Source organism: Podarcis tiliguerta (assembly GCF_965153285.1).
Source record: "Podarcis tiliguerta genome assembly, chromosome: 17".
Taxonomy (NCBI): Eukaryota; Metazoa; Chordata; class Lepidosauria; order Squamata; family Lacertidae; genus Podarcis; species Podarcis tiliguerta.
In genome coordinates this window covers 13,138,999-13,162,478 of record NC_139550.1, presented here as the reverse complement: position 1 = coordinate 13,162,478, position 23,480 = coordinate 13,138,999, and positions in this window count along the sequence as shown.

The following is a 23,480-nucleotide window of genomic DNA, read 5'->3' as shown; positions in this document are numbered from 1 at the left end:
TTCACTGCAGCTGGCAATTGTGGGGACCCTACTGGGGTGTGGGCACTCAGCAGATGTCCTCAAAGGCCAGCTCTTTGAAGTCAGCCCCACCTACATTTCTCCCTTCCCTTTCTTTTAAATGGAATGTAAGCTCTTCATGGCAGGTACTTGTTCCCCTTTTCATTTCTGTAAAGCACCATGTAATGTGGTCCACACTCATATACTCAGAAATCCCACAAGGATCTCAAATGTGTCTGTGTATATAAAATCACTGCACTCTCCATGGCCACACAGAGCCAGTGTGGTGTAGTGGTTAAGTGCAGTAGTCTCATAATCTGGGGAACCGGGTTCGCGTCTCCGCTCCTCCACATGCAGCTGCTGGGTGACCTTGGGCCAGTCACACTTCTCTGAAGTCTCTCAGCCCCACTCACCTCACAGAGTGTTTGTTGTGGGGGAGGAAGGGAAAGGAGAATGTTAGCCGCTTTGAGACTCCTTAAAGGGAATGAAAGGCGGGATATCAAATCCAAACTCTTCTTCTTAAACATCCTGTTCCTCATAAGGTGGGCAGGATATCAGAGGTGCCATCTTCTCAAGATGATTGAGGGGCCCCGATGTGAGGTCCTGATGTCATGAGCAACGTCGTGAGAAACCAGGGGGCAGAGCCAGACACTCTCTGAACATTGAGGGGGCCCAGCCCCTTAAAAAAAAACACATTGGGGGGCTGAAAGTGCCGCAGCCCCAGGAGCCGGTGCCTATGCAGGATATAAAGCCTCCTCAGAAACAGGCTACTTCACGTCACATTTTAATTAAGAGCTGTCGTTTTCAACTTTCTCCTGCAGCCTTTGGCCTGAGTTTTGATTTTGCAATGTGAAATCTAAGCATTGTGAAATTCTTACAGTTCATTTAAGAAAAGGAAAAAAACCACCTATTATCTTAGTTCTAGCCATTATAAAAATGGAACCAGGAAGGAATGCTCTAGTGCCTCTGCCAAGTGAAAGTAGAACCATGCTAACGAAAGCCGACCATTTAATACAGTGACTCATGGTGATTAAGCCTCCAGAATGTTCCATGGGAAGAGAATAAAGGAAGCATTGTGTTGTTTAGGATAAGCATCAAGAACATGAAACCAGGACAGGTCAGATGCAGCAGGAACTCAGGAATGGATGCATGTTTACAGAGGCCTGTCTGCAGACTTCCTTGTAAAGCACGGGCTTAGCAAGCAACAAATTGTTTTTAAAACTGGTTGGTCTTCATACAGAACATGGCAGAAATGAAAGTGCAAAGTCCTACATGGTCATCAGAGTTGGTCTTCCAACTAGCTGCTTTAAGGATGAGCAACTCAGATCCAAACAGAGCAGAAGAAGCAGCTCTTTTGGTGCAGCCAGGAATGCAAACACTCAAAAATGCTGCAATCCTGAAGGTGAAACAAAGAGGAAAAATCAGGGCGGGGCAGCAGACAACCTTTTCGTTCAGAAGCAGAGCCTGGTTGGATCACGGATGAAGGAAGCATGAGCTCAATAGCCAACCATTCTTACTGGTCCAACTTTAAAGTATATTGGCTCTTCAGACCCCAGAACCTACTGGAACATGGTTTTATGAGTGAACTGAATCAACAAAATAATCGTCCGTTGATGCTTCTAGTGGCAGACGAGAATGCCTCATTCTTGACTACCCTCCTCTGCTGACCACAGAATAGATGGTTCTGAAACTGAGTCACTATATTCTCACTTTGACTTTTAATCTTATCTGTGGCTACTTGTAGTGATTCAGCCTATCAATAACCCTACCTGAAGGCCAAATATGGTGTGACATTAAGTGCACCTTTGCATTTAGCTTTCACTTTAAAAAAAGAAGAAGAATGCAAATGGCAACTGGTGGAGGGGAGGAATGATAATTATGAGGATAAAAGCAAATGGAGAGAGAAGATTTACCCCTTTTTACCCTGCATCTGGAACAGGGACCCAATGCTGGCTATTTCTGCAAGAAAAATTACACATTGAAGGGCACGCAGCAGGATTAATGTGTAGTTTGTCCCTGATGTTTATACAATCCCATTGCCATTTTGCTTTGCTAGTCATTTTACACTGGTCTACAGCTGTGCACTTATTCCATTGGGCAGGCCTTGAGGTGGCGATTTTTACTATTTTGATTTATTACCCACCCTTAAAATAAGATATTTAAAACAGTTTAAAACAAGTTAATTAGGCATTATAATGGCCAGATGTCCATTTCTTAGCCAGGCAGAAGTGGCGAGTCACTCGCTGCAAGTGTGTCAGAGGTTTCTTCCTATACAGAGAAAGCACAACCATGATATGCTCAATACTGATTCTTCATCTATTTTACAAATAATACAAAAGACAAATCAGGCGTGTGTTTCCATTTGGCCTGTTTTGGACCACTCTTGTCATTTAATAAACAACAGCAAGCAAACCAGACCCCCTTTTTGATAAGTAAAAAGTGCCAAGATAACTTGCACTACCAATAAATGTTGTATATGATAAAGCATCTCAGCAGAAAAGGCCTCTTTCCTCTGTGGTCCAAGGCCTTCCTAGGCAGACATCCTCCTTATTTCCAGAGGGCTTTGGAAGAAACTGCTGCCAAGCAACAAAGCCCAAGGAGATCTTATGTGCAGACAGCTGAGCCACAATGTTTGGGCAAGCTGTGTTTCAGTAACACTTTCAATTTCCTAGTGAAGCAATCATTTAATAAAGGCAAGCTTTAAAAAGGAAAGCAGGCTGTTGCACAATAGGCAGAGGATGTTACACTAGCAGTTACACATTTGGAGACAAAAAGCAGTCCAAAAGGAATCAGCTGACCAAATTCTTTGGCCCACCGAGCAGGAGCAGAAACCAAAATAAACAGGCCCTGCTCTACTCGCAGCGGTAACAGCTTCCCATTAGTTTTGTAACAAACCCATTCCAGCCAATCCTGCAAACATCCGTCCCTCTAATCTTATTTTGCTAGTTCCACCAGGAAGCTGCTGGGATGTGGCTTCAGGGCAACACTTTCCCTTGTGGCAATAATTGGCCCTGATCCGATACTAACACATGGGTTTCCCATTGCTCTTAACATTTTTATATAAAGCTGGATCCCTACGTTCCACCCACTGTCCCAACATTCTGGTGTGACTTAAGAAACAGAACCCAGGTAAGATGAAAAGAAAAGAAAAGAAAACCCTGTTGAATGACACCAAGGGTCCATTAACTAGTAACAGTGGTACCTTGGTTCTCAAACTTAATCCATTCCAGGAGTTTGTTTGACTCCCAAAACCTTTCAAAAACCAAGGTGCAGCTTCCGATTGGCTGCAAGAGCTTCCTGCACTCAATCAGAAGCTGCGGAAGCCACATCAGGTGTTTGGCTTCCGAAAAAACGTTCACAAACCATAACACTCACTTCCGGGTTTGCAGCGTTCAGCAGCCGATTTGTTCGGGACCCAAGCCATTCATCTACCAATGTACCATTTTACTGGTAACTGATTACAGTAGAAAACATCAGTGGGAAAGCATTGAGGACTTGGAGCAGAAGTCCAATAGGTGAAAGCACAATTTCTGCAGATAAATTTACAGTATATTGCCATTTTGGCATCTCAATGCTTTCCAACTACGGCAGCTCCTGTAAATGAGAAAACTTTCCATTTTTATTTTGCTTTGGTAAATTGAAGAAGAAGAAGAAGAAGAAGAAGAAGAAGAAGAAGAAGAAGAGGAGTTTGGATTTGATATCCCGCCTTTCACTCCCTTTAAGGAGTCTCAAAGCGGCTCACAATCTCCTTTCCCTTCCTCCCCCACAACAAACACTCTGTGAGGTGAGTGGGGCTGAGAGACTTCAAAGAAGTGTGACTGGCCCAAGGTCACCCAGCAGCTGCATGTGGAGGAGCGGAGACGCCAACCTGGTTCCCCAGATCACGAGACTACCGCTCTTAACCACTACACCACACTGGCTCTCTTTGAGCCTTTGGCACTAACCCTGTAGTCCCCACACCCTAGCAGAAGTAAGCCTGGGTACAAATCAGGAAGAGAGAGCCCTCTAGAAGCCTCCCTCTGCTACAAAGCAATGAAGTGCTCGTATCTAGGGCTGCAGGGACAGAGCCACATTTTGTAGTGGTCCTCCAACAAGCAAACAACAACAACAGTCTCCACATCCACCCAAATGTACTTGGCTGCTTCTACGATGATTCTGTATTCTAGAAACAGTAACCCTAGCATGATTGAATTCAAATTATGCCCAAGTTTATAAAATCCAGCTCAAGAACAGCCTTACATCTTCCCAACAGGTGTCCAGAACACACCATGTCTGTGTAGTTTCTATATTCTCATAAATACATTGTTTTTGAGATTATTCTTTCCCGACTATCTGGAGTGGTCTCTTCCGCTACATTTTCCTCCTACCCTTAATCTTTGATTATGGACGGCAGGAGTACTTGATTGCTATTGGGATCACAATATGTTGGGGAAAGAGGGTTGGGTTTCAGCTCCATCTCTGCTGATATAAACAATATCTTTCTCCCCTCTTTGTTTTTCTGTGTTGTCAATACCTTGTCTGAAACAGAGGCCCAAATCGTCAGCTGGGGTTAACTGAGAGATTTCCGCTGCTTTCAGTGGAGTCCTGCCAATTTATACCAAGACTGCTGCAGTCCTAAAAACCACTCATTTCATAGTAGTCCGACTGACGTCAAAGAGATCACTCCAGGATAATTTGAGGGAAAGATGTTTCTCTCTTGATTTAAGGAGTTTAGCTAAAGCAAGGATCTGGTCCCTGGATATGGGCTCCCTTGGGAAAGGAGGATATATTTTTCTTAATCTTCTTATTCATTATCTTCCACACTGTGGTCTCATTTTTTAAATAATAATAATAATAATTCCTTAAGAACTGCTGTATCGTTGCTAGAGGTGAAATGAAGATTGAAAGCGAGGGTTGCAAGATCTGTTCAGCAGGATAACATCCGGAATAAGAGGAGAGACATTTTACCAAAACCTAGCTGTCATTCCCTTGCCAAAACCTGAATGATATAATCTTTTTATCTCTGCAGAATAAAGGGTGTGTTTGTTTTGTCTCAGGATGGAACTCATGTACAACTTTCCTGACAATAACAAAGCTTTATTATTCTGTGCAGTTGCTGAAGGCCAGGTCCATATACCCAAGCAAAACAAGAGCTCCTGGTAGGTTGGCCAGAGCTAGGAGTAACAAGCTACACCTGCTGACATTCCCTCTTCTACACAACTCCCAAAGGTACAGGAGTCCTGTCATCTCCTCCTGGCCACCTTATGGCAACCCAACAGAGGATCTTGCTAGATCAGGCCAAAGACTCATCTAGTTCAGAATTCTGTTCTCAGTGGCCAATCCAATGCCTATGGGAAGCTTGCAACAAGGCATGAGTACAGCAGCACACTTCACAGTGATTCTCAGCCACTGGTGTTCTGTGCTGGGCCTGGGGGTTAACCCAAGCAACACGGTCCAGGTCCGGTCCCGAATCCAAGGGTTCCGCAAGGAGTCAGTCCAACAGGGCCAAGGCAGGACACAAGGCAGGAAACCAAGCTAGGTCAGGCAAAAGGGTCTCAGGCAGGTTCCAGCAAGCAGCAATATTGCTCCCGCAACCTGGGATGGGGCCCGACAGCCTTTCATCTCTGTTGGGTTATCGGCCGGTCCTGATCCCCCGGTGACTCACTTCCCTGTTTCACCCGAAGGCAAGCATTCCTCCTGCGAGTACTCAGGTCTCTCCTTCTCTCAGACCAGAGTCTCTGCAGCTCGGGAGATGTTGGTGGGTTACTAGACCCAGGAGCCGCCTCAGCCTCTCCTGACCCAACTGGTAGTGGAGCAGCTGTACTTGATTGCCCAGCTGAAGGCAACGAGGTAATCCCCGCATCTGGAGCCAGGGCAGACTCAGGACCCTGACTCGGCCCAGCTGTTGCTTGTTGCAGGGGAACCTGGGGCTCCAGACTCAGTTCAGATGCTGCCTGAGGCAGACTATCCGGTGCAGATTGAGACTCCTCCAGTTCCAAGTCCGAGCATGCTGCCTCTACCAGTAAAGGTAGAACTCAGCCATTGCAGTGAATAACTGCTAACTGGAGCTCCTCCCCCCTCCCTGCCACTAGGGAAGTGAGGAGAGGAGGTGGCGGCAGGACCCTGGCTGTAGCAGGGGAGAGAGGTGGAAACTTCTTGTTTCACCTTTTAATAGGTAGGGAAGCGGTTAAACATTTAATTCCCCCCTCCCCCATCCTGAAACTGAACAATCCAGCAATGGTTGCATTGTGCTGGGAACCAGCATCATGCAGGGACTAGGAAGCAGGAGTATCCTGACTGATTGATTGGCAGCAGATCCTTCTGTGTTTCCTGCTTAGTGCAGCCACCACCTGCTCAAAACAGATGTGGAGAAGACCCAGTAGATAGGACTGGCTTGGAAATCTTGGGTCCAGTAGCCCCCTGTTTGAGTAAAGCCACTAACTTGCAGATCAGAAATAATCTAGTGAAGGAATGTTATGAGTTCTCTGTCCCATCAGAGGATCCAACTGACTTTTGGAGAACGTGTAGCAACACACACACAAGTGTGCACTTCTGAAGATCAGATGTGTTCATGGATTTCAAAACATCTGGTTGACATTACTGTACTAGCCTTATTGGAATAATTATTTAATTAGTCTTCTTTTCACTTTCTCCCTCCTCTCTCCTGTTTTCTTCACGATCCTCTTCCCTGGCTGTGAAAATACACATGCAACAGTAGCCAGAAACCATCATTCATCACATGAGCTCTGTATGTAAAAAAAACAAAATCTCAATACCGTCAAAAGAAACGCAAGAGATCTTTATGGGTTTTATAGCTGGGATTCATCAGTATCATTCCTGTACCTTTCTCTGTCTTTAATTAGCCGTCCTCGCTTTATAAACAAACCAACTGGGAATAAACCTTTGCTGCATTTTACAAGTGTTCATCAGCAAAACATCCTGACAGCTGGTGTGCAGGTTCCTACCTCTCGTATCAATTCTAGTTCTCGATTTGGGGTCATTTCTTGTTTCATCAGCCAAGTTCAGAGTTCCAGCAAGAATCCTTGACTCCTGCCAATTTCTCCTTCATGTTCTACTCTGAAGACCTTTCAGAGAATGCAGCGATTCTCTTCTTTGGCTGATCTGTCATCAGACCAACTGGGACAAAGACTCTGCCTGAGTGCTTTTCTGAAATGGGGGGGGAGGGGAAGAGAGAGAGAGAGAGAGGGAGAGTCGAGTTTTGAAACACTGCACCAAACTCCTAATACATATACACCCAGCATGTGGGGGGGGGGGGGTTAGTGACCCTTTCTCCGGACATACTGGTTTTCCAAGGTTGTTGTTTTACACAGGAAAGGATTCAAATATGTAAAATTGCATATGCAGTCAGTCAGATGTGGCACTGCAGGAAAGTTGTGTGATTCCACTGCAGGTGTCTAACAACTCTGATTTTTGGTCTATTACCCAGAATGTTAAGCCCGTGGAAAACAACAATGTTATGTACTGAGTTGAATAGGATCCAAACTGCAGCAGTCTGATTGGTCCTAGAACAATAGGATTCAGAATGCAGCAGTCTGATTGGTCCTAGAACAATGCAGCAGTATGATTGGTTGGCAGGAACCACCCAATCATGCTCCAGATAGAAGTGAATCCGCAACCTGATTGGCTTACAGTAGAATTCCGGAATTAGCCAATCATGTGCAGCCCATTGTGTAAATAATGTATATAAGGCAGATACTTTGAGGGGACATTCATTCATTCCTCCTCACTATGAGCTGAATAAAGAGCATGAAATCACTTTGCGACTCTGAGTATATTTCACTGGCGACAAAGGTGGGATCCCACTGAGCTGACTGCCACACACCGCACAGCAGCACCGCCACCTGCCGCACCGCTGCCTCGCACCGTGTATCTAGGCTTCAGCTCCGGGACACAAGGAACTCAGAATGGCAACCAACAGCACAACAACAACAACAACCTGACAGATGTTCAATTAAGGGAAGGACAATAGGTCTTCACAAAGAGTCCTTGGGAAACCTACCATTTATGGAGAGTAAATTAAAACACAAACAGATAATGTTATGCAAGCCAATCTTGCAAGTCTAAGTATGAAACATCTCACTGCGATCCATCGCTACAAAATGTACAAAATACAGCAGACACCAGTTGTATTTGTACACGAGTACTTTCCCTTATAGTCCAGTGTTGCTGCAGATCTCTTCAAGATTTTTAACAAAAGCCCTGCAGCTGGAAAATCAATGGTGGAATGAAATTCAAATCCAGGGATGAGACTCTGGAGAGGAGTCTTACTTCCAGCTAATAATTGGTGTCCATTCAAAGCATCTTAAGTAATTCATATGGACATCAGATAATTTGGACATCAACTAACTTTCACAGGGGTAACATCTGTCCTTACTGCATATCTCAGTTCCTCTGCTCTGTGAACAAAGTAATAATCAGATGCACAGTTCCCTCATAATTTAAGTCCCCAGCTGGGCATTCGCAAATGAAAAAAATGGAAGAAGGATCTTTAGAGGAAAAATTCAAAAGTCATTATACCTCAATTCCTTTGTTATCACTTTTCCTTCTTTTCTCCCATACTTACTTTTCTTCCCTTTTACCTCAACCGATCAGCCACCAAACCTGCCTTATAAATATCCCTCAGGATTCTCTCCCTTACCAAATTAATGATTTATTGGCTAATAAAAAAATACATTATCCAGATTCTTCTCAGAGGCTAATAACCATTTCCATTAGCAATCTGAGAACCCATCAAGGTGTATCGAGTGTTTTACCTTGAAAGGCACTCAAATCATTTTTTTTTAAAAAAGAAATAGAAAAATTAATAAATGAAGAAGAGCTTTCATAGGCAAAATTCCCCTTCAACCTCTGTTTGATGCTTCTGATGAGTAAAGTCCATTCTTCTGAGGAGGCAAACTTCTTTTCACAATGAGATTAAATGATGAATAACACAGAGTGCTATGTGATACAATATATATGGAGTGAGACAATTCCTGTAGATAGTGAAGGGCAGATTAACCCTAACCTGGTCTCAAGAATGATCTGCCTGGCAATTCAACTACTGTACCTGAAGCTCTGCCAACGAGGGTAAAAGTTAGTGACTCTATTGGTGCAGCAGTTTTGGGGAAAACTGGACTTTGTGTGCACAGTCTTGGAACAAACAGATTCAGAGAATCAGAATCTATAGGCATTAGAAACACTGAGTTTAGTTAGTGCAAAAAACCACAATATTTAATTTGGATTGATCTGAATTAACCTTTGATATTAGCCTTCTGTACTGTGCTTTATTCTGTATTACCTTAATTTGAAACCATATTTTTCAAAAACTAGAAAGATATGCAAGTCACATTGAACAAGTTTATCAAAAGGGGAGGGAAGTACAAATTATAAAAATCAAAATCAAATTATTATCAGTTTATTTAGGGGTAAGGAATGAGCTTTTCCCCTGCCTTCATGGTTTCCATATATCTTATTTTTCATTCATTTCATTCAGCCTTTACTGGTATAATTTAGGCAATAAAATCATAAAAGAGACAGAGAGAAAACCACCCATAAAACATTGGTAATCCAGACAACACATAAATGTATAAAAAGGCTCAGTAGCCACCATTAAGTAAAATCAAGTAGTTTTAAATTTGATCTTAAAAATCTTGGCTAAGTACCCTGAAACAATCTCAGTAGTTTGGGGTATATAATTATTGTACAGTTATCATGTCCAGATAAAAGGCAAATCTGATGGGGAAGTTCTCTTGTGCAAGTCCTATTGAAATGAATGGGGGTTGCATAGCAGCAGTGTATGAAGCTCCTGTTAATTTGAGTTGGGGGTGGATGCTGGTTTTTGCGTGTCAAGGCCCCCAAGCTGGCCCCCAAGAAGAAATAAATTCACACAGAAACAGATTTTGGTTTAAGGTTAATGGGCAAAATTTAGGCCACAACTTTATTGATTACAGGAAATGTGAGCAGTATTGGCTTAGGCATTGGCAATAAACTCTGACTCCTGCCCACCTTGCAGGGAGATAGGAAGGGTAAATCACCAATGAGGGAGCCATGTTGGTGGAACCCACCTGCAGCTCTCATCGGTGTTCCCAGAGGCCTGGCATGGCCCCAGAGCCTCAAGCGGACTTCAGACAGGATCCAGGCCCTGGATTCCTTTAACGGAATACCCTTGAACATGGAGGGACAGGCAATTGCTGACCTCCCCTCCCCTCCCCACATCAATAAGCCAATGCCTAACTGCAAAACCTTACAAAGTTGTGACGATTGCTAAGAGGTAGGCGAAAACCAAGTGGCCCGTGCCAATCTGCCAGGTGGGGAAAAATCCTCCCCGTCCCAAGACAGGTGACCAACCAAAGTCCAGAGGGCACCTAAAACGAAAGGGAGGGTTGGCAGGTGTGAAGCAGTGTGAAGCAGGTCCTCAGCGCACATCGCACTGCCGCCTTTATAACCCCCACAATCACCCCACTCAATTGTGATTGGCCAAAAGAGGCCTGGGCTGATCGTGGTACCACCCTGGCATCACTCCCCCCACGCCAGGGAAGGAGGGATTGTGTTGTGGGCCCGCCCGCAACCAGGACCATCCTTTAAGATGATCCAATTTCAACAGGATTTGCATTTAAGAACTTCCCGAGGCTTTAAACTTTAAGACATAAAAAACCCAGCTCCAACATCATACATATGTTACCTTATCAAAGGATTCATACTGCATCAGAAAGATTCTTGCATCATGGATAACAATAGTTAAAGCGAGGGGAAACAAGGCAAAACTCGTCTGGTTTCAGGTTTCCATACAAACTCTAAAAATTCAGAGCGCTCAGTGATTTCATCGGGAGTAACTTGCAGGATAATTGGACCCTGACTTGCTCTGAGAGGTTTGCCAAAGTTCATGATCCTGAGCTTAAATTCTGAGCCACTCAGAGACAAATTGTGGTTTTAGGTGAAATTAAGCCAAACTCAGTGGTTTAGACCCCAAAACAGACAAGCTGGGTTTTGCTTTGATTTTCTTTTCTTTTTGCTTTTGCATTTAGAAAGCGGAACTGAAACCACACAAATGCTTCATATGTAATCATAGCTTGAAATGAGACACAGAATGTTTTTAACCTTTAGTTTTCCCAACTTCAAGATCTTGCCCAAAACTGGATGCTTTAGTTGATTCTCTTGCATTACCGGGGAGTCGACGAGAAGACCCTCAGAATGGCTTTCAATTCTACAATTCTATGATTCCATGAACACATGTCTGATGTCACCAGAACCATACTTAGGCCCTTATTATTATAGCCCAGGCATCCCCAAACTCAGCCCTCCAGATGTTTTGGGATTACAATTCACATCATCCCTGACCACTGATCCTGTTAGCTAGGGATGATGGGAGTTGTAGTCCCAAAACACCTGGAGGGCCAAGTTTGGGGATGCCTGTTATAGCCTAAAGGATGATTTCCTAGGGGCATACAGCAAGATTCAGTTTGGACCCTAATTCAGAAATGGCCTACCTCAGTCTGGGACACTGTGCAGCCTGCCCAATTCAGCTTGGGTTCCATCAAAGCTTGCTTCATCTCCTCCCCTCAAAAAGTCCATTTATTATGAGGAAAACAAATAACAAATTGCTATAACTTTTCCCCCTTTTCACAGAAGTGGATGAAATTTGAAGGCAGAGTAGCTAAATTCTGCCAAATTGCAGGCAAATAGGTCTAGGGACATTTTTGATGAGAACACACACACACACACACACACACACACACACACATTGCAACTTTTTATGTTATGGGGAAATTGGATAAAATTCATGTGATCCCTTCAGAGGATCACAGGAATAAAGCTGTTGTGTTTTTCCTGCAAAGGCAGCCATTACAATTTTAAGGTGAGTTTAAAAAAAGGAATCACTTAATCTTCACTAGGGTTTGTGAGCAATTTGCCTTAGAATCCCAGACCTGAGGGAGGTAGTCTTGGATATGAAACCTGACAAGTTGTCTTCTTCCTTATCTCCATCTGAAACTAGGCTGAAGTGTGAGCTTGCACTTCATCCTCTATTCTTTCCTTTACTCCCACCTTCCTTCTCTTCTGCTGTTGTTTCTCCTCTATTAAAATTTAGATTGTAAAGAACCACATAAGCCCACTGATGATTAAATGGTGATGTTGATGGTTAGAATCAGCATGGTAACGTTATCTTGTCAAAAGGTCCTCAATGGGTTGATTCTGCATATAAATCAGTTGATCACTGTACATTTTATGACTGGCAGCTGAACATGTGAGCCAACTCTGTTGAGAAGCGTGGTGCTTAAGATTAAGAGTAAGACTGCATGTGTGTGTCATCTCGGCCATTATCTCTGTGGTGTCATATTCACAAATGCATGTCAATGTGATGCTGTAGCCATCAAGAATTCAGCATGCTTGAGACACCCACCCTCTGTAATGTTTATGCCGACAAAGGCCTACACGGTTTAAATTTTCTTAAGATTAGCCTGTCATTTTAATGATAATCTTATATGGTTGTTGAGGTGTTTAATGTTTTGTTGTATTTGTATATATGGTTGTACACTGTCTTGATATTTTACATACCAGGGGTATTAAAATACTTAAATAAATAAAATGTGAGAACAAGGCTGAAAGTCTCATTAGATTGGAAAGAATGCATATAACCTATGGGATGTTGAAAGCCAAACAGCTGTGGAGCCAGAGGCAACAGATTCAGTTTCTAGGATAGGAATAAAAGCTTCCCTCATAATGTTGCTGTAATAAGGCAAGAGAATAAGCACAGATGGACAAGGCTGATGACCTACAATGTCTCCCCAAGGGAGGGAGGCCTCAATGTAAACAACAGCACAAATCAGCTGAATTGTTGCATGTGCAACCACCAAGAGGAAGGTCTCTGAAACATCAGGACTGTTTTGTTGTTGTGCATGCTCGCATTCTCACAGGATTATCCCTGCTTAAAAGGATTTTAATTCTTATTATTACACAAAGAGACTCAGCCAAGAGTACAGTCTTCTCTAATGTCATATGCAGGATACAGTGGACAATTTCAAACATCTTAATACGGAAGACTGCTCCTAGAAACATCTTAAGAAGAATGCATTTATCAACAGTTGGCACATTAGGATCAAATGAGGAAATCAGTCTCCAGTCATACACTTACCTGGGAATAAGCCCCTTTGACTCCAATAGGGCTAACTTATGAATATCCATGCACAGAATCGCACTGTATGTTGCTTGAGATCCCTCCCACAGCATTTTAATAAATCAATATAAAGACATTTGTTTCTCTGGTTCTGTTTCGGCTTTTTAAAATTGGAATACACTCCTGGGCCATAGAAGCTTTTCATCTGATTCTCCTTTGCAAATTGCTTAATTTAGACAGTGTTGCTTCTGCAGCATGGAATTCAAATCAGAAAGCACTGAGGCAGCCTAGAAAACAGCTCTTTGCCTGCTTTGTCCTCACAACTGCAAGTGTGCCGCAGGACAGCTATTCCACAGATTGTTTGGAAGAACAGGGCAGAGAGATCTTCTGTAGTTGGGCCTTCAGTGCCTTCATCTACCTGGTATGCAGTTGTGCTGCACACTATTCCTTTTGGCAAACAGCCTGATAACATTTCTGAAATTCAGCTGAAAGTCTAATGAGAACATGATGTAATGGAGAGAGTCACTGATGCTATTGTTTCCCAAAAGTCTATTTCGCTTTCTCTCTCCTTCCTTGTAGATTCTAACAACATAGCAAATTTTTGTCTTTCAAAGGAAATTATTGGGGGGTGGGGGGTGATCCAGGAATAAGTAAACATGCTGGGTAGTCATCATTTCTCCTGAAATTTATAGGCACATCTTGGACTATGCAGAAGAGATTCTTTGTTTTTTTCCAAGGGATTTATGGTTGCTTACAATCCATTTATTCTGAACCAAATATTTCCTATTAGTTTCTATTCATTCTACTTTGCTATAAACAGTATGAGTCTGGAACTGGAACTGGAACCAACCAAGTTTTGGGTTTTGTTGCACACCATCCCAAACTCTGAGTCGTGAGAGACTTTGGGGTTCAGTTTCCTTGGAATGAAGGTCAATGAAGGCCAGTGCTATTTTTCTAGAAAAAGAGGTGCTGGAACGCACCATGAACGCCTCCCTTGTTCTCTTATAATGGCGATGGAACCCACCTGAGAGGTGCTGGAACTGAGTTCCAGTGAGTTCTGGCTGAAGAAAAGCCCTGGTGAAGTGTCTTTAGGATATATGGTTTTCTTTACACATATATGCAACCTGATGGAGGGGCTCACTGCATTAACACCTCATTCTTTTCAGCTTTGGATCCAGCACAGAGCAAGCATGACTCTGTGTCTTCAGCTTCCAGGCTGCTTCCAGCTCAGTCACAACTCTCTTGCAACGGTGGGAGGTCCACCCATTTTGGACAAGCCAACTTCTTCACTGGTGCTTAACTACCCAGCCAAAGTCCTTACCTTAATACAGGAACTGGGTTGGCAAGGTTACTCTTGTGCATTCTACATACACCCCACAGATACAGGATCCGAAGAATTGGAAGGAACTCGGGGAACTTTTCAGACTCACCCCCCAAATTCATAACAGTATTTAATTCCACTTATAACTTACAGCACATCAACATTCGTTACAGTGTTATGTCAAAGAACTAGGATAAGCCCCCATGGTAACGCCAAAACATTATGCCTAACCAGAGCAGTTTAGTGGTTAGAATACTGGGACTTGGCTAAGGAGATCTGGTTTCAAATTTCCTGCTGAGCCTTGGGGAAATCAGTCTCTCATTTACCTAATTTAACTAGAGTCGTTGCTGAGGCTCAGATGAGATATGCCATTTAGATGTGGGTTATGCCATTCACACCCAGATGCGCAGATGGGCAGTATGTTGGATGCTTTGCAAGATAACAAAAGAACACCCGAATCTTATAAGATCATGGTTGAGAAAGCTGGGTATGTTTCACTTGGAGAAGATTAAAGGGAGGCATGGTAGCTGCCTTCAGATATCTGAAGGGCTTCACAAAGAAGATGGAGCAGATCTGTGTTTTGTTGTTGTTGTTGTTCCGAAAGGAAGTTCGAGACAGTGGGTGGAAATGGCACATAAGCAAATTTCAGCTAAACAGAACAGAAACATCCTAAAGATAAGAACCACTGGTAAGTGAAGCAGACTGTCTTGGGAGGTGATGGGCTCTTCTCCAGTGAAAGTATTTAAAAGCAGAGAGTGCTATAGTTGCCAGATTCCTGAACTGAACAGGGGTCTATGGTAAATGACCTCAAAGACCCCTCCCAACTCTGAAATTCTATGGATGCGCATGTCTGCATGTATGTTAATCTGGAGACAATCTAGGCATAGAGTTCCTTGCCCAGCAAAAGAATCTGCACGTGGAACCATTTACATATGCAGATATTTCCTGCTGGATCAGGATGAAGAAGGAGAGGGTCCCAAAATGCTAATTCCGAATGGCTGATATTATGCAGCGTATGTGCCAAAGGATGTTGCATTGCAGTTCGTCAAGAAAAAATAAAATAAATCAAGGCTGGCAAGATAAATCAAATGAAAAAGAAGTGCTCAGTTGGTCCAAGTTTTAAATTCAAGACAGAAATTGTCAACATGGTTTGCCTTTTTAGTGAAATGCTGATACAGACATTATTGGTGATATGCATTGATAGGCACTAGAGCTGAAATGATTCGCTCTTCATATTATTATTTTGTCCTCTCTGCAGAATTTGGTGCTGTTTTTATCCCCCCGGATGTCTCCAGAGGCTTCACTCTGTATTTGTGAATCTGTGTGTTTGACATCCCATCATATTTCATTTCAATATTTGTGTTTGGTATTTTATGGTTAAGGTACAATGGCATTTAGTATTTTACCGCATTTGTTAGTTGAAACACAATGGTATTTAGAGGCTGACAACACTTTATAGCTAACATGCAATGGGTTCAAATTTTACTCCAGCCATGAAACCCACTAGATGACATTGGAACACCCTCCCTCAGCTTTACCTTCCTCACCAGATTGTTGTGAAGATAACATGGATGGGGAAAACCTTGAAGTCCTTGCTGAAAAGGTAGGCTAGGAGTATATAGATAAATAAATAGCATGCATCCATTTGACAGTGAACAGAATCACAGAATCACAGAACTGTAGAGTTGGAAGGGACCCTAAGGATCATCTAGTCCAACCCCCTGCAATGCAGGAATATGCAGCTGGTCCATACAGGGATCGAACCTGCAACCTTGGTGTTATCAGCACCATGGTCTAACCAACTGAGCTATCCGGTTATACCATTCCTTGTTTAACAAGAAAATCATTACTATGGGAAGTTAGCAAATGGATAGACAGACAGATAGATGATGATGATGATGAAGATAGATAGATAGATATAGATAGATAGATAGATAGATAGAGATAGATAGATAAATAGATAATAGATAGATAATAGATAGATAGATGATAGATAGATAGATAGATGATAGAGATAGATGATAGATAGATAGATGATAGAGATAGATGATAGATAGATAGATGATAGATAGATAGAGATAGATAGATGATAGATAGATAGATAGATAGATGATAGATAGATATAGATATAGATAGATAGATGATAGAGATAGATGATAGATAGATGAAGGACTCAAATTTTGAGAGAAAACATTCAAAATGCAAAACTGAGTGTTAAATTCAAAATGCTCCATTCCAAATGTGATTAGCAAACATGGGCATTTTGCTCTGCTTCGAACAGTCACAAATATTTATTTCAATACTAGTAAGTAAAATTCTTGCAGAGCTTCCAGATAGACTGTTCCATTTCAAACGTTCAGTTTCAAAAGAAGAAGAAAGTTATTCTTTCTCGAAACATTGGGGATGTGATCCAGCAGCTGAGTTCCATAAGCACAGCTGGGGCTTCCCTATTTTTGACTAAGGAATGGTTAACACCACTGGCTCTTTTCCTTCCATAATTAGTGATGGGACCCAGCTGCGCATGTGGTTCCCTGGGTATTAGCCAAGGCGTTTCCTCCTTCCACTGAAGATATGTATTATAGAAAAAGATTTGATCATATCACTTGGCAGATCAGAGCCCATGTCAATTACATATGTACTATTTTGTAAACTTAAAGGAACAAAAGACCTACGGACAAATGCTATGGAACTGGGGTCTGCCACCGTTCTGTTGATTTGTGAAAGAAAGAAAAAGTTATGCATCTGCTGTTTTTTGTATTAATAAAGAACAACTGAATAATTGAACAAGAGCCACTAACTTTTAATTTCCCAAGGGAAATCTGCCACACTGTTATATAGGTTCCAAGCCCAGATGTATGGCAAAGAGTTCAGGAAATTAAAAAATATAATGTGAAATTGCTGGAAATATGGAGAATTATTAGAGGGGGTTTTTCACATTTGATGGAATTAAAAAGTACAAGATGCAAGCAGGGAGACATAATTCATCGTCCTTCATATTGAACACAAGGAAGAAAAGCTTTGCTGAGGTAGAAGTGTTGCTGTTGATTTACCCCAATTTATTTACAAAATTAAAAGTATCATACAACAAGCAAAAACCATGGAAACATTTTTAATGTAATTTTCAGATAAAAACATTTCAACTTTTAAACCAAGTAAACACAACCATTTGCTCCGGTCCAACTAAGATCTAGGTGTATGTGGAAATAGTTATCTGCATCTGTGGTTGGATGAGGAACTGGGCATGAAAACAGACGTATAGCCCCTTTCCCAATGGTTTGGGGTGCATGTACTCCCCAATTTAGTAGGGATTTGATGCCACCAAAACGTGCATATTTTCTCTGTTCTTCATATGACATCGTCCATGTCAGCTCTAACCTTTCCCCAATAATGAGTATTTTCTTGACCCACAAATTAAGAAAGCCAGCGTAGTGATTAGAGTGTCAGACTGGGACCTGGGAGAACAGGGTTCAAATCCCCACCCAACCACTGAAGCTCACTGAGCAACCTTGGGCCAATCATTGACTCTCAGCCTAACCTACATCATAGGGGATTAATTGAGAAGGGGAAGAAGGGGAAGAACCATGTACGCAACCTTCATCCCCTTGGAGAAAAAGGTGGGTTATCAATGCAGTCAACCAACCAACCAATATCAAATAAGCCTTTAAAGGAAAGGACTCCAACATACAATCCCATACTACCTGAATGAGCATGCACTGAAGTACACAGGGAGGGGTTTCTTCCTGTGTGTGGTGGCATTCCCAGTAGGTGTTGTCATCTGCAGAGGATGTATATATGATGCTATCTTTATAGGAAGGAAGGGAGGGAGGGAGGGAGGACTTTGGTTGAATGCTGCCATAACTTAAACCACTGTTAGTGCCCACAGTTTTCCAGATTTTTCTCTGCAAATACAAAAGTTAGCGCTGTGTGGCAGAGTTACTGTGCTGAAGCTAATAATCTGGCAGAGGGCCTTCTCGGTAGTGGCACCCGCCCTGTGGAATGCCCTCCCATCAGATGTCAAGGGAATAAATAACTATCTGACTTTAAGAAAACATTTGAAGGCAGCCCTGTTTAGCGACGTTTTTAATGTTTGATGTCTTATCGTGTTTTTAATATTCTGTCGGGGGCCACCCAGAGTGGCTGGGGAAACATTATTATTATTATTATTATTATTATTAATTTAAGATATGCAAGAGAGATCACTGGGAACCCCATATACTTCACCTTAAGTTCCATGATGGAAGAAAGATTGGATAATTCTGATGTTCTGAAAAAACGCTGGTGCTTATCTGCCCAAAACGACACCATTCACACACACAAAGGAAGAATCAGCTGGCTCAGGGAAGTTCCAAGATTTGCAGAAGTCCTAATTAAATAAGTAAATAAATTAAATAACCACCCTTTAGACAAAAAAAAAAAAAATTCAAAAAAATTAAGCCCTAAGTGCAGTGTGGACCCAAAGAGCCCAAGGAAGTCTGAGCATGTTCCGTAGCCCCGTAATACTGACTGGTTGTTGGGAAGATGATAGGAAACCTGAGGGAAGGGTTATGAAATGAAGTTTTATGGAGAACAGAATGGCTGGGTGGTTGAAATAGTGAGCAGGTACACTCTGCTCTGCATGGTTTTGTGGCAGATCTTGTTTCTCAGATTCTCAAACCTTTATTGGCATATGTACAAGATTCTAGCAGGGTTCAATAGGGGGGGGAGAAACCAAGATTTTGCTTGTAAATGGATTAAAATAATTAAGTAGATGGATATGTACTCTTTGGAAAACACACACAAAGGATATGTTTGAATAATTGATACACTGAACTCCTTCTACAGATGAGGCTTTGCTATGTCCATGAGAGCACATGCTAATTTATTTTTATTTGATCAGGAAGAAAGGTTAAACAATTGTGTGTGTTTTTTTGCATTCTAAAACTGCCCAATGAAAGCTCCCCACCACCACCGCTTCTGACATTTCTATTCCGTCTTAGTTATCCATGATGATTAGTTTGGAAGGTTTGTTTTGCTTCAGATTCTAATCTAGGAAAACACAATCCACACAAAAGTTGGTTGGAAGACAAAAAAAAGTCATTTGGTTGACTTTTTCACAAGTCCTTCATTTTTTAACGCCCCTGCACTTCCTGGTCTTAGAGAAGGAGTAGAAATGAGCTAAGTGTGGAAGACCACAAGAAAAGCCACTGCGAATATTTCTAGCCTGCTTGAATCAGGGCAGCCCTCTGCATCTCATTAAACGGCTTGGCTTGGGGATATTTCTAGCTCAAAGACTACTAGTTGCCGTTTAGACAAACACTGAAAGCAAAGAGCCCTTCAGAATGTTTTTGCTGTGACAGCGCTGAGAGCTAATTCACAGAAGCTCAAATATCACTTCACAATGAGGCATCTGATCAAAGATCTGTATTTTAAAATAAGCTTAAAAATATATTTGTAGATGCTTGCTCCAAATGCTTGCTCCAAATGCTTGCTCCAGGCCAGGCAGAAACCACCTGGCTGAGAGTCTTTTTGTTTATTCTCCTGAACAAGGGCCCCTCATTGATTTGTTGCAGTACCTCAAAGTTGTAAAAAGGAGCAAAAGCTGGGAACAAAAGGTCATATGAATTACAGAATACAATCCAAGCTGCAAAAACACTAATTAGAGTTGGTAAATAGTGCCTCCCATCAAAACATGGTTTAAGGTATCCTGAGAAGGTTAAAAGGCAAAGAGCTAATAGCAACAACTTATATTAGATTCTTATTTCATTGATGGTGTGTGAGAAGGTGAACCCAAGACCTCTGTTTATATGACAAAATTTGAAACCATGAGCCATCTGTTTTAGCCATTTGCCCCTGTTGCCAAGGGCAGAAGAACAAAGAGCAGAAGAGCAAAGGGCATAGGGTGATCTGATATTTAAGACGCCTTGTCAAGGCAAATGTAAGATATTGATAGAAGGAAATATAGCTCTTTGTCTCCCATAAAAGGTAATAGGAAATGGGTGTATCTTTTATGATTGGTTCTAGCAAACAGCCAATAGGAATTTCAACCAGGCTGATTGGACAGAGGCAGCCAAAGGAGGAGTAAGGAGGCTGGGCTGAGGGAATATAAGTGCTGGTCACCAGGGCTGGGGTGTGCAGAGCTTTTGGTAAATATACCACTGTGCCAATCATTTATTTGTCTGACAAATAAATTATTATTTTAATTTCTCTATTGCTGCGTTGAATATTTCATTCCAGCTAAGCGTTAACCACAAGCAGGGTGCTACATTTTATGGTGCCTCTGTGACTCGGATAAGTGGTCTGCTGGAACGCAGCCCCTTCGCCTTAGTGGGCAGGGTACCAGAGGGAGGACACTCGCTGTTTACCCAGCGCGCACTGGAACTTTTTTCCAGGGGAACGCAGCAGTCTCGTCTGTCTACTACCCTGCTCACTGAACGGCGACGGAACCGGGGGGAACCAGAGAAATTAACAGGGAACCAGCTAAGGGTAAGTGCACAAAAGGGATTGTGGCCCTCCAATTAATTGGGAGGAAGAGAAGTCTTGATCAAACTTCTGCGTCTCAGTTAAGGGGAACTGAGTACGCTAGGTGGCTGGGTACATCAGATGCTGGTCTGGTGGAGGAAAAGGGAAATATTGGGAGGTAGAGTGTGGTGAAGTATCCAGTGCATTGTATGTGTGAGAAAGTACTATTTGTAGCTGACCTGAGTGTGGAGTGGGTAGTACTTCGTTTCCCAGTAAGGCGACTTCACTGGGCAAGGAACCCCACGAAGCGAGTGTGTGAGTGACTGAGTGGATACTTCACAGGGCCATACAATGGGAGTTGGAGGTTCAAAGGGGGGAAATACACCTCTTGAATGTATGTTAAATAATTTTAAGAAAGCCTTCTCAGGAGCTTATGGTGTCAAAAATGACCCCAGAGCGCTTGAGAACGTTATGTGAATTAGACTGGCCGAAACAAAATACTGCATAGCCGTCTCAAGGAACTTTTGATATAAATTTAGCAAGCAAACTTTGGTCTAACATTACCAAAGAAACTGGAGGGTGCCCAGAACAATTTTCATATATAGACTCTTGGCTGAGCACATTAAATAATAATCCTCCATGGATAAGGGAATGCAAAGTCCAACAATGCAAATTATTGGCTGTAAAAGCCGAAGCTAGGAAAGGAATCTTGCCAAATAAACTCAAACCCATTTTTGAGGGACCAGAGGAAGAGGTGCTTTCACCTCCACCCTATGCTCCACGTCGGGGGGAGCCTAATCCAAATACTCCACCAGTTGTAACCCCAAGGCAAGAAAGTGGAATGAGTAATGGAGCTGAAGTCACAGACCTTGATTCCTTGATAGATTATGATAAATATCTTCAGGAGGCATTGGAGTCCTATAATAAAGCCCAAGCAGAAGTGGTTGTTCCACCTGTGAGTCCCAGTAGAACTCCATCTACAGTCTCCTTTAGTGGAACAACTGATTGCCCACCCCAAACCCCTGTACGTCCAAGTCCTAGAGAATTATTACAGAAGTTACAGGGAGACCTTGAACGATCAGCCAGCAATACAGCCAGGCGTATAAAGCTGCTAAAAGAACGCCTTGGGACAGATACCATCCCCTATGATTTGAGGCCCCTAGAGCAAAGTGAAGAGAAAGGTCACGTAGTAGCCCCTCTTAGAAGAGTATTTGATGCACTTGAGGAGCCTGTGCTGGTTAACGGGCAACCCGGACCACGGCCACCTCGAACTTCGACCCTCCAATACATTCCATTCACGACTATGGGTCTAATGAATTGAAAAAGCACGGATATATTTGCATGAGCAGGCCAGAGTGGGAAATATTTGTCATCTCCAGGACAAACTTTCCCTTGGAAGATCCTAATTGGGATCCAAACAATGCAATTCACCTGGCCAGGCTTACTACCTACCGCCAGACGCTTGTGCAAGGTATCCGCAGGGCATGCCAGAAGCCCACTAATATGTCTAAAGTCTCAGAAGTAGAATAGAAATCAAATGTTCTACTTTTGGCCGAGAGACTTTTTGAGAGGCTGCAGGAAGTCTATCGTATATAGACTCCTTTTGACCCTGAAGCCCCTGAAAACAGCAGAATGATTACTGCTACTTTTGTGGCCCAGTGCGCTTCTGACATTCGTAAGAAAATTCAGAAATCAGAAGGGTGCGCACCCACAAAAAGACTTAAGTTGTCACCTTTTGAGTTCCTGTATGGGAGGCCACCCTCCTTTGTTCGGGATATTCCAGCTGACCTCAAATAGGAGACCATGTGACACAGGGACAAGTGCAATCTCTCTCCCGTGTTTTGTTTGTTTGTTTGTTTCTCTTAACAGGTGGGCCCTCAGCGCACGCCGTGCAGCATTGCCGAGCCGATTCATCAGTTCCGGGCTGGCGATAGCTATGGGTGAAAGAGTGGAAACGTGATCCACTTGCACCTAAGTGGCGTGGGCCTTACACCGTCTTGCTCTCTACTCCAACAGCGGTGAAGGTAGCTGAGGTGACCCCCTGGATTCATCACTCCCGTTTGAAGAAGTCCGAAGGCAGTTGGACGTGCAAAGGTGACCCCTCTAATCCTTTAAAACTGACTCTCTCCAAAAACCCCTGTATCTAGCCCTACGGGGAACGGGCTAGGTCACGGGCAACATTGAGACGACCGGCCTGCTGCAGCCACAACCTGGAAGCTGGCTGACCTGCGCACGCCTGAAGCTTGAGGAGCGTCTAAACCAGCGATTGTGAACGGGAAGATTCTCTTATATAATTGATTGACTGCCCCCCCCCCCTTGTGGAACAATTATCAGGGATATTACTCATTGGGGATCCTCGGGATATATGTTTTGGTCTTGGTGGTTTCCCATTTCTGTCACTGGGGGAATTGTATTGGGGCTAATATTTTTTTGCTATCACAATAAGGTAATCTTTTGTGGGAGGAATGCATATACTAGACATCAACATGATTTTATTATTAATCCTGATCCCTTGGGAAGGGGAAGGGTCCTTGAATCTGACCAAATTTGCTAAATATGGATTCCGCCATGACCACAATATGTGGGTAGGCTTAGCTGAAATGGTAGCCAATGCTACAAATAAGACTAATTGCC